Source organism: Thermobia domestica, chromosome 6 (assembly GCF_964235325.1).
Source record: "Thermobia domestica chromosome 6, izTheDome1.hap1.1, whole genome shotgun sequence".
NCBI lineage: Eukaryota > Metazoa > Arthropoda > Insecta > Zygentoma > Lepismatidae > Thermobia > Thermobia domestica.
In genome coordinates this window covers 267,203,060-267,216,287 of record NC_137459.1, presented here as the reverse complement: position 1 = coordinate 267,216,287, position 13,228 = coordinate 267,203,060, and the positions used below count along the sequence as shown (strand labels likewise).

General features: G+C 44.2%; 1 non-coding gene and 1 pseudogene across 1 annotated transcript; both read left to right on the top strand.

Annotated features, from left to right (window-relative positions):
* Nucleotides 1–3,372: 3,372 nt before the first annotated feature.
* On the top strand, nt 3,373–3,524 carry LOC145688745 (5.8S ribosomal RNA). The gene has a single exon (XR_014131976.1). It is a non-coding gene; the product is annotated as a 5.8S ribosomal RNA (ribosomal RNA).
* A 695-nt stretch (nt 3,525–4,219) lies between these two features.
* The window catches only part of LOC145688677 (large subunit ribosomal RNA), an 11,895-nt pseudogene continuing 2,886 nt past the window's right edge, over nt 4,220–13,228 (top strand).

Here is a 13,228-nt window from a genome sequence, read left to right as displayed (position 1 = left end):
TCATTAAAGAGTCCCCCTCATCACCTTGACTATTACTGCTCATTCCTAACAATTCCCTCTGTATTGAATGTCTATCCACGTTATAATCTCTAATTATATCCCTACTATTATCATCATCTTTATTATCCTTATTAGCCTGATCAAAACTTTATCTTCTCCTTCCTGACTAAATTCAAGGGTCTCTCCTTGCGTTACCCAAAGCTCCTCGTTATCATCCTTCACACTCCCAGATCGTTTCTCAAAAACGTCCATAGGTAACCTTCCTTGTTTTACACGGCGACATTTTTTTATTCCGAACATCTAACGTTTTGCCCGGAAAATGGGAAAGTAGAGTTTCATTTATATTTGTTTTTCCAATATTGGATATAGCAACCTCTATAATTTTTTTTTATTTCATACTCATTCCATTTCAGACGCATTTCTTTTTTTACTTTTTCCCCTCTAGCTCTCTTTTTTGCCTCCTGCCATTGCTCGCGATGGCTTTTAGCTTTATGTGTCGTTAAGCCTCCTAACTTTTCAAATGATAATGAACACTCTGGGCATTTAAACTGCCCTTCGTTTTTCCTACCGCTACATTTCGGTATATGGCAGTCGGCTGCATGAGTTTTCTGAAACCTACTTCCACATTTACTACATTCTAAAATATAATTTAATGTATGTGCCTGTTCCAAATGCTTATATAGATCCCGTTTCTCATAGAACACCAAATTAGTATGCACAGGACATTCTAAAACCTCCAAAGGTAGTTTATATATTAATTTTTCATCTTCGACCATAACTTGCGAAACATCACCCTCACAACTCTGACTTTCAGATTTGTTCCTTTTCCCTCTACCTGACATGATTAGCTATATCAATATTACTTCAATTAGACACCATTTATACTGACCCATCTCCATAATTAAACCAATCAATTCGGTTCTCCAATTCCATTTAATCCGTTAAAAACAGAAGTAGTAGATGATAAAATTGTTATTATTATCGTTTATTATTTTTTTGTTTTTTGTTGTTAATTTTCTTTATATTCCTTTTATTTTTATACTAACTTTATTATATTATAAACAATTTTTTTATTAACTATATATGCCTTCAGCTAATTTTATTAAACAATAATAAGTAAAAGATAAAAGGGAAAGAGATCATAAATTCAGAGGACCAATATATTAAACAACAACTAATCGCAACCAGACTTCCCCTATCGTAGGCAGACACATAGCCTCTTCTACGTTATAAATTTTCTCAAAATCTAATTTAAAATATATAATTAAAGCTCATCGATATTCTGGTTTTCTCCACCGTATCTCTCATCCTCATTCTAAATCTTCCATAGTCTACCAAATAACAGCATTCGATAAATCCTTTATCACCCTACACCATCCAGATCGCCACTAATCATAATTCAGAAAGGTTAATCAGCCTCATATTTTTATTTTCCTAACCTTAACCTTCTATAAACACCCATCAGTTCAACTCAAATTTAGCGTTAGTTAGAGTCCTTAAGTCAGCACTTGATTTAAAGTTAATTAGCGATCTGACAACCACTTTCAAAACTGGCAACGTTTACCTAGTATACCGCGCTCCACACTTAAACAAGAAGGAGCCTTAAGGCCATTTTTTCAATAATTTTAATTTCAATAGATCCACCAATATCCGAGTCATCCGACATAGACATAATCCATTAATAACACTATTTCGCGAAATTAACTTTTACACTTTAAAATAGTTTAAAACTATATAATCTTTCACATTGCGAGATACTCCGGTTTATAAGTTCATTAACTATGCAAAACATAGCTCCATGTGACAGCTTCATATTTTTTAATTTAAATAATCCAGTACAATCTATTCGCAACTCTACGTCAGTTCATCTACATAAGCATATAAACTTCCTCAACGAATTAGCTTGTATTTAATATAGTTATTTTAAATTTATTTATCAATAGAAAAAAAATTTAAACACTTCCCACCATGAGAACAAATGAATTATATATATGGCTCCTCTCAGTTTACTTTTATTTTTACACGTATCCAAACATATTCCATTAAAGGAATTGACGAAAGGGCACCACCAGGAGTGGGGCCTGCGGCTTAATTTGACTCAACAGGGAAAACCTCACCAGGCCCGGACACTGGAAGGATTGACAAATTGAGAGCTCTTTCTTCATTCAGTGGGTGGTAATGCATGGCCGTTCTTAGTTGGTGGAGCGATTTGTCTGGTTAAATCCGATAACGAACGATACTCTAGACTGCTAACTAGGCGTTGGAATCTTTCCTTCCAACGTTCATGTCTTCTTAGAGGGACAGACTGCATCTAACAGCACGAGATTGAGCAATAACAGGTCTGTGATGCCCTTAGATGTTCGGCACCTCCGTCTCTTGAGGTGGTACCGACGTGTCGGAAAGATGGCCAAACTTGATCATTTAGAGGAAGTAAAAGTCGCAACAAGTTTTCCGTATGTGAACCTGCGGAAGGATCATTATCAATTCATCACCACTGCGGTGGTTGATGTCAAAAGTTTCTTATTAGTGTGTCGTATCAGTTAGATTGACACCATTGAACGGGAGCCACGGATCTTGACAGGCGAAAGAGAGGAAGGTGAGCCGTGTCTTCCCTACAGTTGGGAAGCGAGCAGCAAGGACGGGAGCCACTCTCATCGGCGAGCGTAGCGTAGGCTACCTGTTGACACAGGCTGTGTGTCATCTAAGGATTGGAGTATACTTATTTCGGTGGAGCAGAAGTCTTGAAAACACTCTAAGAGAGTAAGACTTATTCCATCGGAGCAGCAGTCTTAAATGCTCGGTCAGATGACATGATAAACCAGTTCCGTCATCCAAGGTCTCAAATATGCTTATTCTGTTTGAAAAGAAGTCTTGAAAAGGCTCTAAAAGAGTAAGACTTATTCCATCGTAGCAGGAGCCTTTAAAAATGGTTGTGTCGGATGTCGGGTTTTGGGGTAGAACGGAAGCTTGTCCTCCAAGGACTCGAGTAGGCTGTGACTGCTTTTTGGGAGAAATCTTGAAAAGGCTCTGAGGAGCAAGGCTTACACCTTAGTAGCACAAGAAGCCTTTAATATGCTCGGGTCGGGCGACTAGAGCTAGAATTTGCTGCTTTGTAGGCCAGTATCCTTTTCTGTTCAAGATGGCCTTCAATCAAAAACCGGTAGCCATGATTTTTGGCTACAAACTCATGGGCAGTCTAAGATTATTCCTTGTGATGCAGGGAAAGGCTTTCGAATGAAGACGCCTAGCTTTGTGGTTAGTGACCGCAGCTGACGGGGCCAAACTGGAGGCAGTGCGGCCCCCGATGCGGTAAGTTAAACGAAATTTTATATCTTGCCCGGCATACGTGAAATGCTGTTGTAGAATTTTTACAACCCTGAACGGTGGATCACTTGGCTCGTGGGTCGATGAAGAACGCAGCTAGATGTGCGAAAGAGTGTGAACTGCAGGATACACGAACATCGACGTATCGAACGCACATTGCGACCCAGGATCTCTTCTGGGTCACACCTGTCTGAGGGTCGGTATCTTTATCCTGGCGGTGGAAGTTTTTCAGATGACCCCACGGCCTCTCGCTACTTCGGTAGTGATGCTGTGGCCATGTGCAAGGGACGTGGCAAGGGGTCTCGCGTAAGGCTTGACTTTCTTGTTGGTAACCTCTTGTGACCATGGGTCCAAGGAATGGAAACTCTGTGTTCTTGAGCTTCCGCGACAACGGTTGTCTTAAATGAGCAGAGGAGGCTGGTGGTTTATATCCGCCTGTTGAGGCAGCTTTTGTCTCGACGAGAGTTCCAGAGTGAATTGGGGAACTTGGTCCTTGGATTTTATTCTTACTAAACCCCTTTCATGGGAACGAGGCTGTCTTGTGTCCATGCAATTCTCTAGCTTGGGCCGGCGCAAGGCTGGCTGGCGAACAAGGTAATTGGACCTCTGTGTTTTGTACACACGAGATTAGTCTCTTTCGAAGCATTCAGGGTGAACGAGTGTTTTTGGAGTTCAATTCTCTAGCCTGGGCCGGCGCAAGGCTGCCTGTCGAACAAGGTAATTGGGCCTCTGAGTCTTGGTATTCCAATTTTCCTCTATCCCTGGATGAGCTTCAGTACAAGGTTTCCAGCAAGGGGTCAGGGGATGACCCCTGACTTACCTTGGCGGTGTACATCTTGTAAATTTAGAAGTCCTGTTGTGTGCGAGCTTTCAGGCGCGCTGTGTTTTTGGCGCTCGACCTCAGATTATGTGAGATTTCCCGCTTAATTTAAGCATATTAATGAGCGGAGGAAAAGATACTAACTAGGATTCCCTTAGTAACGGTGAGCGAACAGGGAAGAGCCTAGCACCGAATCTCGCAGTCGTTGGCTGTTGAGAAATGTTGTGTTAGGGAGGGTCGATTCTCCCGAGTTCTTGAGGCGTGTCTAAGTCTCTCTTGAATGGAGCCACTGCCCATACAGGGTACCAGGCCCGTGCGACGGTTTCAGTTCTCGGGAAGACCTCTCCTCGGAGTCGGGTTCCTTGAAAGTGCAGCTCTAAATGGGTGGTAAACTCCAACTAAGGCTAAATATGACCACGAGACCGATAGCCAACAAGTACCATGAGCGAACGTTGAAAAGAACTTTGAAGAGAGAGTTCAAGAGCAACCGCTCGGGGGTAAACGGATGGTACCTGAAACCCCGGATTAGAGATTCAGAGAGATCTGTGTAGACCGCACTTTCAGGTTGATCTTTTACTACTTCGAGGGTTGGGACTCCTGGGAGAGGCAGCTGACTCTACATAGGGCCTCGCATTTCTGTCTTTCGAGGCGTCGCAACTCGTTGGATGCCTGTCTACGGCCCGGGGAGAAGCTTGTCTGGGTCCCCGTTGTCCTTACAAACCCCTGGTGTCCCGGCTGGCGTTTGAGGGTATGACAATACGGAGTTGCCCGCGTTTAACGCCTTCATGTCTCTACAAGCGTTGGATTTGCTAGGCGACGGGCTTTTTCCCAGAGTTTAGTAGTCCGATGCTTTTGGTGCAGACTCTATGAACCGGGCGTATCTCCTGTTTGTGGCGTGTACTGTTTAATGGACCACCCGAGAAGTCTTGAAACACGGACCAAGGAGTCTAACATGTGCGCGAGTCATTAGGAATTACTAAACCCAAAGGCGTAATGAAAGTAAAGGTCTCTGTACAGAGACTGAGGGAAGATGGAGACCTCTCCTTTGGAAAGGTTGAAACGGCCTCTCTGTTGCCTAACACGGGCCTTCCCGCATTCCCGGGGCGTCTCGTTCTCATTGCGAGATGAGGCGCGCCTAGGGCGTACATGTTGGGACCCGAAAGATGGTGAACTATGCCCGTCCAGGACGAAGTCAGTGGAAACCCTGGTGGAGGTCCGTAGCGATTCTGACGTGCAAATCGATCGTCGGAACTAGGTGTAGGGGCGAAAGACTAATCGAACCATCTAGTAGCTGGTTCCCTCCGAAGTTTCCCTCAGGATAGCTGATGCTCATTTGAACGATTGTCGAACGAGTCTCATCCGGTAAAGCGAATGATTAGTGGCCTTGGGGCCGAAAGGACCTCAACCTATTCTCAAACTTTAAATGGGAGAGACACTCTGCTTGCTTGAGAGAGAAGCAGAGGTTCAGGATCGGAGTACCTAGTGGGCCACTTTTGGTAAGCAGAACTGGCGCTGTGGGATGAACCAAACGCGGAGTTAAGTTGCCTAAATCGGATCTTATTTTGAAACCATGAAAGGTATTGGTTGCTTAAGACAGCAGGACGGTGGCCATGGAAGTCGGAATCCGCTAACGAGTATTTAACAATTCACCTGCAAATGGATGGAGCTCAAGCTTCGTGCCTATACTCGGCCGTTACTGTAGTGGAGGCTCCATATCGCACCGAATGAAGCAGTAATGAGTAGGAGGGTCGCGGAGGTGTGCGCAGAAGGGTCTGGGCGTGAGCCTGCCTGGAGCCGCCGTTGGTGTAGATCTTGGTAGTAGTAGCAAATATTTCAGCGAGGCCCTGGAGGACTGACGTGGAGAAGGGTTTCGTGTGAACAGCCGTTGCACACGAGTCAGTCGATCCTAAGCCCTAGGATAACTCCAAAGGAATTGCGGGCATGAACTGTTGTGTGAAGTGGTTAATTGGTGCCCTCGTCCAGAAATACGGTTCTAGTACGGCTCAAGTGCTATCTGGCTTAGCCTTCACGGATTTCCCAATGCAATACCCATCCTTTACGCGATAAGGAATCTGGTTCCTATTCCAGAACCGGGGAGCGGAACCGTATTCTACGGACCCTCACAGGTTCGTCAGGGTAACCTAACAGGACTCGGAGACGCTGTCGGGAGCTCCGGGAAGAGTTTTCTGTTTTCAGCGTTCACGTTCCCTGGAAGTATTTTGCTTGGAGATAGGGAATAGAACGCGAAGATCACCGCAGTGTCCAGCGAGTCCCGAAGGACCTTGAAAATCCGAGAGAGGGTCACGTGGAAGTGTTGCGCTCGATCGGACCCATATCCGCAGCAGGTCTCCAAGGTGAAGAGCCTCTAGTCGATATATTAATGTAGGTAAGAGAAGTCGGCAAATCCGGTCCGTAACTTCGGGATAAGGATTGGCTCTGAGGATCGGGGCTAGTCGGGCTTGGTCGGGAAGTGGGTTGTTCGCTGACGTGCCGGGCCTAGGCAAGGTGACGATCAAGGGTTACACCTTGTTCATTAACCGAGTTCCGTCCCGTGCCTTGGCCTCCCACGGATCTTCCTTGCTGGGAGCGCCGGACTACGGCTCTGTGTCTTTTCGGCTGCCATTCAACGATCAACTCAGAACTGGCACGGACAGGGGGAATCCGACTGTCTAATTAAAACAAAGCATTGCGATGGACCTAACGGGTGTTGACGTAATTTGATTTCTGCCCAGTGCTCTGAATGTCAACGTGAAGAAATTCAAGCAAGCACGGGTAAACGGCGGGAGTAACTATGATTACTATGAGAGTACGAGTGATAACTGTTTTATCTTTACTCGAATGCTATATGATAGCAAGAGAAAAAAAGGAATATTCGTGGCGGGAATAGACATATGTAAAGCCTTTGACACTATTCCACATGAAGCAATAATCATGACATTGGAACATAGAAATTGTCCACAAAAGATAGTTAATTTGTTTTGGGGATATGCACTCAGGTGTTAAAACTAAAATTAAAGCTCAAAACGATATTGAGGTCAATATCTTAAGAGGAATTAAACATAGTGATCCCTTGAGCCCACTCTTGTTTAACATCGTTTTTGACGATCTCATTGTTTGTTTGAAAAATATGCAAAATGGATATCGAGTTGGTAGTATGCAAATCTCTGTATTAGCGTATGCTGATGACATCATTATTGTAGATATGGATAAAGATGGCCTTCAAAAGGCAACTTTCTGCATTGTATTGATCAGGTATTGAGAAACATGGTAAAACGTATATTACACCTGAATCATTTTGTAACAAACTTTCTGCTATATGCTAGAAAAAGTGATGGCGGTCTTGGATTGCCAAAAATTCAGAATATAATTCTACTGTCAATGTTAAAAATGGGTGTTAAATGGAGTAATAACAGTGAAGCAGTCATTACAGGTTTATATTTTAATAACGGGATTGATGTATTTCTACAAAGAAAAACCAGATTTCTTTGCATTAGTTCGCCTTTGAATGTTATGTTGTTAGCAAAAAAAAAAAAAAAAAGATTGAACTGAAAAAAAAAGAACAGGAGTTATGGGCTAAGTGTAAGTTTCAAGGAAAAGGAATGGGGTATTTCAAAGATGATAGATGTAGTAATGAACCGTTCTTTGATAGTACACTCATTACCGAATTCAGATTTATCGATTTTGTCAAAATAAGGTCTAACATGGTGGGAACTAAGTTGGCTCTTGCGCAAGTAAACAAAAAAAGAAAATATTCTTTGTAGAAAATGCGAAATCAAAAATGAAACTTTAGCACATATAATCTGTGAATGTTTTAATAACAAAAGAAAAACAATTCATAGACACAATGAATTACTTAAAATTGTAAAAGACGAATGTGTAAATAACGGGTATGAAACCATGTACGAACCTGAAACAGATGTTGGCGATGAAAAATTAAAACCAGATTTGATTGTTAATAATGGTAAGACTGCATTTGTCATCGATATGACTGTTAGATATGAACAGGATAATTTTCTCGAAAATGCCAGAGAGGAAAAAGTTTAAAAATATGACGAAAAAAAACTGATTAAAACCAAGTTGAATTTAGAGAACGTTGAAATTCTACCTAAAGTATAAGAGCAAGAGGCAGTATGCCCAATATAACTAAAAAAGAATTAAGGAAATTGGGTATTATCAGAAATTCAATATTAAAAACAATGACTTTATCAACAATTAGAAGTGGAATCGAAATTGTAAATGCACATTTAGACTATTATACAATTATTTTTACACCAACTATATTAAAAGTCCATAGCATTGGAAAACCAAATTTAGAGTAATAATAAATTAGCAATATTTATAAATAAGAAAAGAAGGAAAGAATGGAAAAGAATGAAATACATAGTAAACGGAAAACGTATCATAAATTTTTAGTTGTACATTTTTAGAAAGAAATAAAAAAATAGTTAAAATTAAAAAAAAGAGGATATATCTCCTCTCCTGGATGTAGAGATATTTTCATGACTGTCCAATTTACTTTGGATTTTATTCGTATAGTATTGTATTTTTATCAGAATTGTATGAATAATATTAATTATTGTGACTTTTACATCACTAATGATGTTTTTTTTAAATGATGGAAAAATTTGGTGATTTTATAGAAAATTGACAATGGCTTACTTTATAAGCTAAATTTAATATATATTATGTTATTGTTAATTATTTATTATTAATCTGTAATTATTGCTTTACTTAGTATTACAATTTTTTGTAATTTTCGTATAGGTAATATGTTACTCTTTTTTTAACATGAAGGCAATAAATGCAGTGATAGCCAAATGCCTCGTCATCTAATTAGTGACGCGCATGAATGGATTAACGAGATTCCCACTGTCCCTATCTACTTGGGTGAAGAAGACCAGAGTGTTCGTCTTCCACGAGAGAGCAGGTATCGTAATCAGGTGGGGTGTGTATGTTTCGCACTGCTCTACCCAAGGTTCTTGTGCCTGGGTGCACTGAACGATTTAGCTTAAACCTATCTTTAGAAGGAGTAGTACTGGATTCGGTGTGGTTTTCACCCTGCCCAATCTGCTGAATCCTTTGAAGAGAGGCGAGACTACTGCACTCTAATCCTCGTCCCCGTCGGTTCCGGTGGGCAACAGCTGTAAGGCCAAAGCTGGCAAAGTGATTAGCGTCCTAATTGGGATATTTAATCGTAGATAGGCGGGAATCTATCCACGAGAGAGGGAAGGCCTAGCAAGTCAAGGAAGACTCGAGCCACTAGGAAGGAGTCCCCCAAACCGAACCCGAAAGCGAACCCAGCTGACAACGAAACTGGCAACACCAGTGCTCCAAGAAAAGAAAACTTGGAGAGGAAGCAAATGGCTACAAGGCAGCCACCGAGCAGGCAACCCGAGCAGCCTTTCAATGACAGCAATGTCAGCGAGAGTGGCTCGGAGGTAAGCATTTCCTTGTCGGGTTCTGAACCGGAGGAAGTGGAAAGTGAGAGTAGAATCCAGAAATTCCGCGCTCTCCATGAGCAGACGGTGGGTGTTTGGTACAAAGTGGGAGAAAGAGTAACTGAAAAGGCCATGCGTCGCCTAAAGGACAGGCTGATTCAATGGGCCATCGAACGGGGCAGGCTTCTGGGTAAGATCGAGCAACTGCAGGTCATGAACCAGGAGCTAACGCTCAAATTGGTTACTCAACCAAAGGAGAGCCAACCTCAACCTGTGTCTTTCGCACAGATAGCTTCCAGGGCTGTCTCAGACGTGCAGGGACAGACCACTAGAGCAAAACGAGTGGCACAGCCGCGACATGAGGTCTTCATCAAGCCAAAACTGATGAAACCCCCAAGGAGATCAGAAAGACCCTGACGCAGGTACTCAATCCTGCTAAAGCGGCAATTAAGATCAGAGCGGTGAGGAACGCAGGTAACAGCGTGGTCATTGAGACTGAATCGGCGTCAGACCTGAGGAAAATCCAGGACAATCAAGAACTCTCGGCGAAGCTTAGAGTTGAGCTTCCGAAAAAACGGGATCCACTGGTCATCATTTATGATGTACCGGAGGGTAAAAGTTCCGAGGAACTCATTGAAGAGGTGCACAGCCAAAACTTCGGTGATGACTTGCCCCTCTCTGACTTTAAAAAGAACTTCAGGCCGAGGTTCAAGGCTGGACCGAAGGGAAAGCCAACAGCTCATCACGTGGTCGAGGTCTCGGCTAAAATGTGGAATCACCTACTGGTCCGAAAACGTCTCTTTATGGGTTTTCAGTCCATGAGAGTCAAGGATTTCCTTGTCGTGCCTCAGTGCTACAGGTGTCGGGATCTAGGTCACGTCACCAGGCACTGTAGGTCGGAGCAGGTATGCTCCCATTGCGGTGTTAAAGACCACAAAAAGGAACATGTCCTCGCAAGGACCGTGAAGCTACTTGCATCCCTTGTAAGAAGCATAAGCGAACTTGCTCCGGGAAAGACAAGGATTGGGCCACGTACACAGTCCTGTTGCAAAGTGTAGTCCATCACACCGACTATGGACTGCAATTTGGCTAATACGGCAACACAACTGGTAAATCGAGTGGTCGGAGCACGTAATACCCACAAGGTATTACAATTGAACGTAACGCGATCCAGATCAGTTAAGTATGAGGTCCGCAAACTTGCGGAAGACATGTCGCTAGACATTGTCGCTCTGCAAGAACCCTATACAGAGTATGGGAAATTATCGGCCTTGCCTCTTATGGCTCAGGTAGCGATAAAAGGACAGCAGCTAAAAGCTGCACTCGTACTGCTGAACCGGAGTCTTCGGATGACGGTGGTCTCACAATTGTCGGATGAGCACACTATCTGTGCAGAATGCAGAGCCCGCAAGGGACGATCATTCTAGCGTGCATGTACTTTCAGTTTAGCCATCCCATTGAACCGTTCTTAGACAGGGTGCGGGAGATACTAGCTGTATTCCCCAGAAGGCAGGTAGTCATCATGTCTGATGGCAATGCCAAGTCGCCCCTCTGGTATTCTCGAGTGCTGGATAAAAGGGGGGAGTTGGTAGAAGAGCTCATTCACGAGTTTCGGCTGACTGTGGCAAACCGGCCTAGTCAAGTTCCCACCTACTCAAACAGAGTCGGAGCTACTGGGAACATTGGCGTTACTCTAGTCAGCGAACCAGCCATCGGCGTGGTACAGGATTGGAAGGTGCATGACGCTATCACGCATAGCGACCACAACGTGGTTACTTTGGTACTGGCAATTGAAAGGAATGGAGTCCAACGGGCAGAAGTTCCTGAGACACCAAAATACAACCCTAGACTCCTTAACTGGGAACTGCTTAGGAATGTGCTGGATCTGACTCACGTCATGGCACCCACGGTAGACGAGTCAGCTCGCAGACTACAAGAAGCCATTGTGAATGCTATTGAACGCAGCCAGCAGCCACCTCGCCCGCTGGGTGTAGCTGCCATGCCATATTGGACGCGACGCTTTTCAAGGCTACAAGCGACCAGCAGAAGGGAAAGGAGGCTGTACCAGTCTCCACCAGACCCGGACGTCCGACGGGACAGACTAGCAAGGTATAGGGCGGCGAAGAGGACCTTTGAAAAGGCTCTCAACGTTGCAAGGGCTGCCTCATGCGATAATTACGTCCAGAGCAATCTGGAAACGGATCCCTGGGGTGTAACTTATAAAATTGTCAGCAAAAACATTCGAGCACCGGAGGTCATGCAAACCCTTCAAAAAAGTGCTAACGCGCTCACGGTGGGAGGGCAGGAGACGAGTGAACTCCTGCTCAAGGTTCTCCTCCCGGATGACAGTCGTTATTGGCTTCATCGCGCATCCTTCTTTGGTCCGCATCGTCCTCCTCTTGATTATGACGCCAAAGAGGACATTCCTATATTCTCGGAGGCAGAAGTAAAGGAGGAAATCTCAGGGCTGCGGTCCGGTCGGGCTGCAGGTCCAGACGGGATAAGGCCCGAAGTTTTAAAGCAATGTTCTAATGAACTTGCTGGCCCGCTCACAACCTTGTACAATGCATGTCTGGAACAGAGGAGAGTGCCTGCTATCTGGAAGAACGCAGAAATGGTCATCTTTAGTAAAGGCGAGGATAAGGATAGTCAAGATCCGAAATCGTACAGGCATATTTCCCTATTGAATGTGTTGGGCAAAGTGCAAGAAAAGTTGCTTATCCGGAGGTTGACTCTGCAGCGCCAGAGAACTGGAATGGTCGCCAATCAGTACGGTTTCCGTCCGCGGAAATCAAATGAGGACGCAATAAACCATGCGCTCAGGGTGATCAAGGAGTCTCCAATGAAATATACCGTAAGTATGTTCGTTGACATTTCTGAGGCTTTCGATAATCTCTGGTGGCCAACCCTTTTCGGGCGCCTGAGGGAGATGCGTTGCCCTAAGAACTTGTATGAGATATTCCTCCATTACTACAGGGACAGGAACATATGGTTCCAGATCGGAGATGTTTGTATCTCCAAAACCTGCACCAAGGGCTGTCCCCAATGATCTGTGTGTGGTACAGCATTGTGAAACGTAGCAACTGAACCACTCCTAACGGAGATACTGGGAATCCCGGGGACAATTGATCTCGTGGCGTTCGCGGATGAGTTGCTCGTACTCACGGGGAGACTCCCGCAAAGAAATAGAGGCAAAGAAAAAAAGCTATTATAGCAAGACTCGATGCCTGGTGTAGCAGGAATAGGTTGACTGTTTCAGTTAACAGGACGGTCTATATGCTATTTGGGGAAAAGCTCCTCCGGGATCCAACCCACAAGCTCGGCAGACAGACCATCAAAAGGGTTAGGTATACCAAATACCTTGGAGTGATTCTAGATGAATCACTCAATATGCCGAAGCATATTGAGTATTCCTGTAACCGAGCAAGTAGCATAACACAGAGGATCCTCTCTCTAGGAGGAAGGAAGTTCCAACTCCAACCCGGCCACGTCAAAATGTACAATGACAGCTTGTGGACATCAGTGTTGGCATATTGCGCTAGCACGTGGGCACATCAGCTTGTCGTGAGCGATGACAACATCCGAAAGGTAAGCAGAGTGCAACGCTCGATCCTTATCCGATTGAGTGGAGCATATAGGACGACCC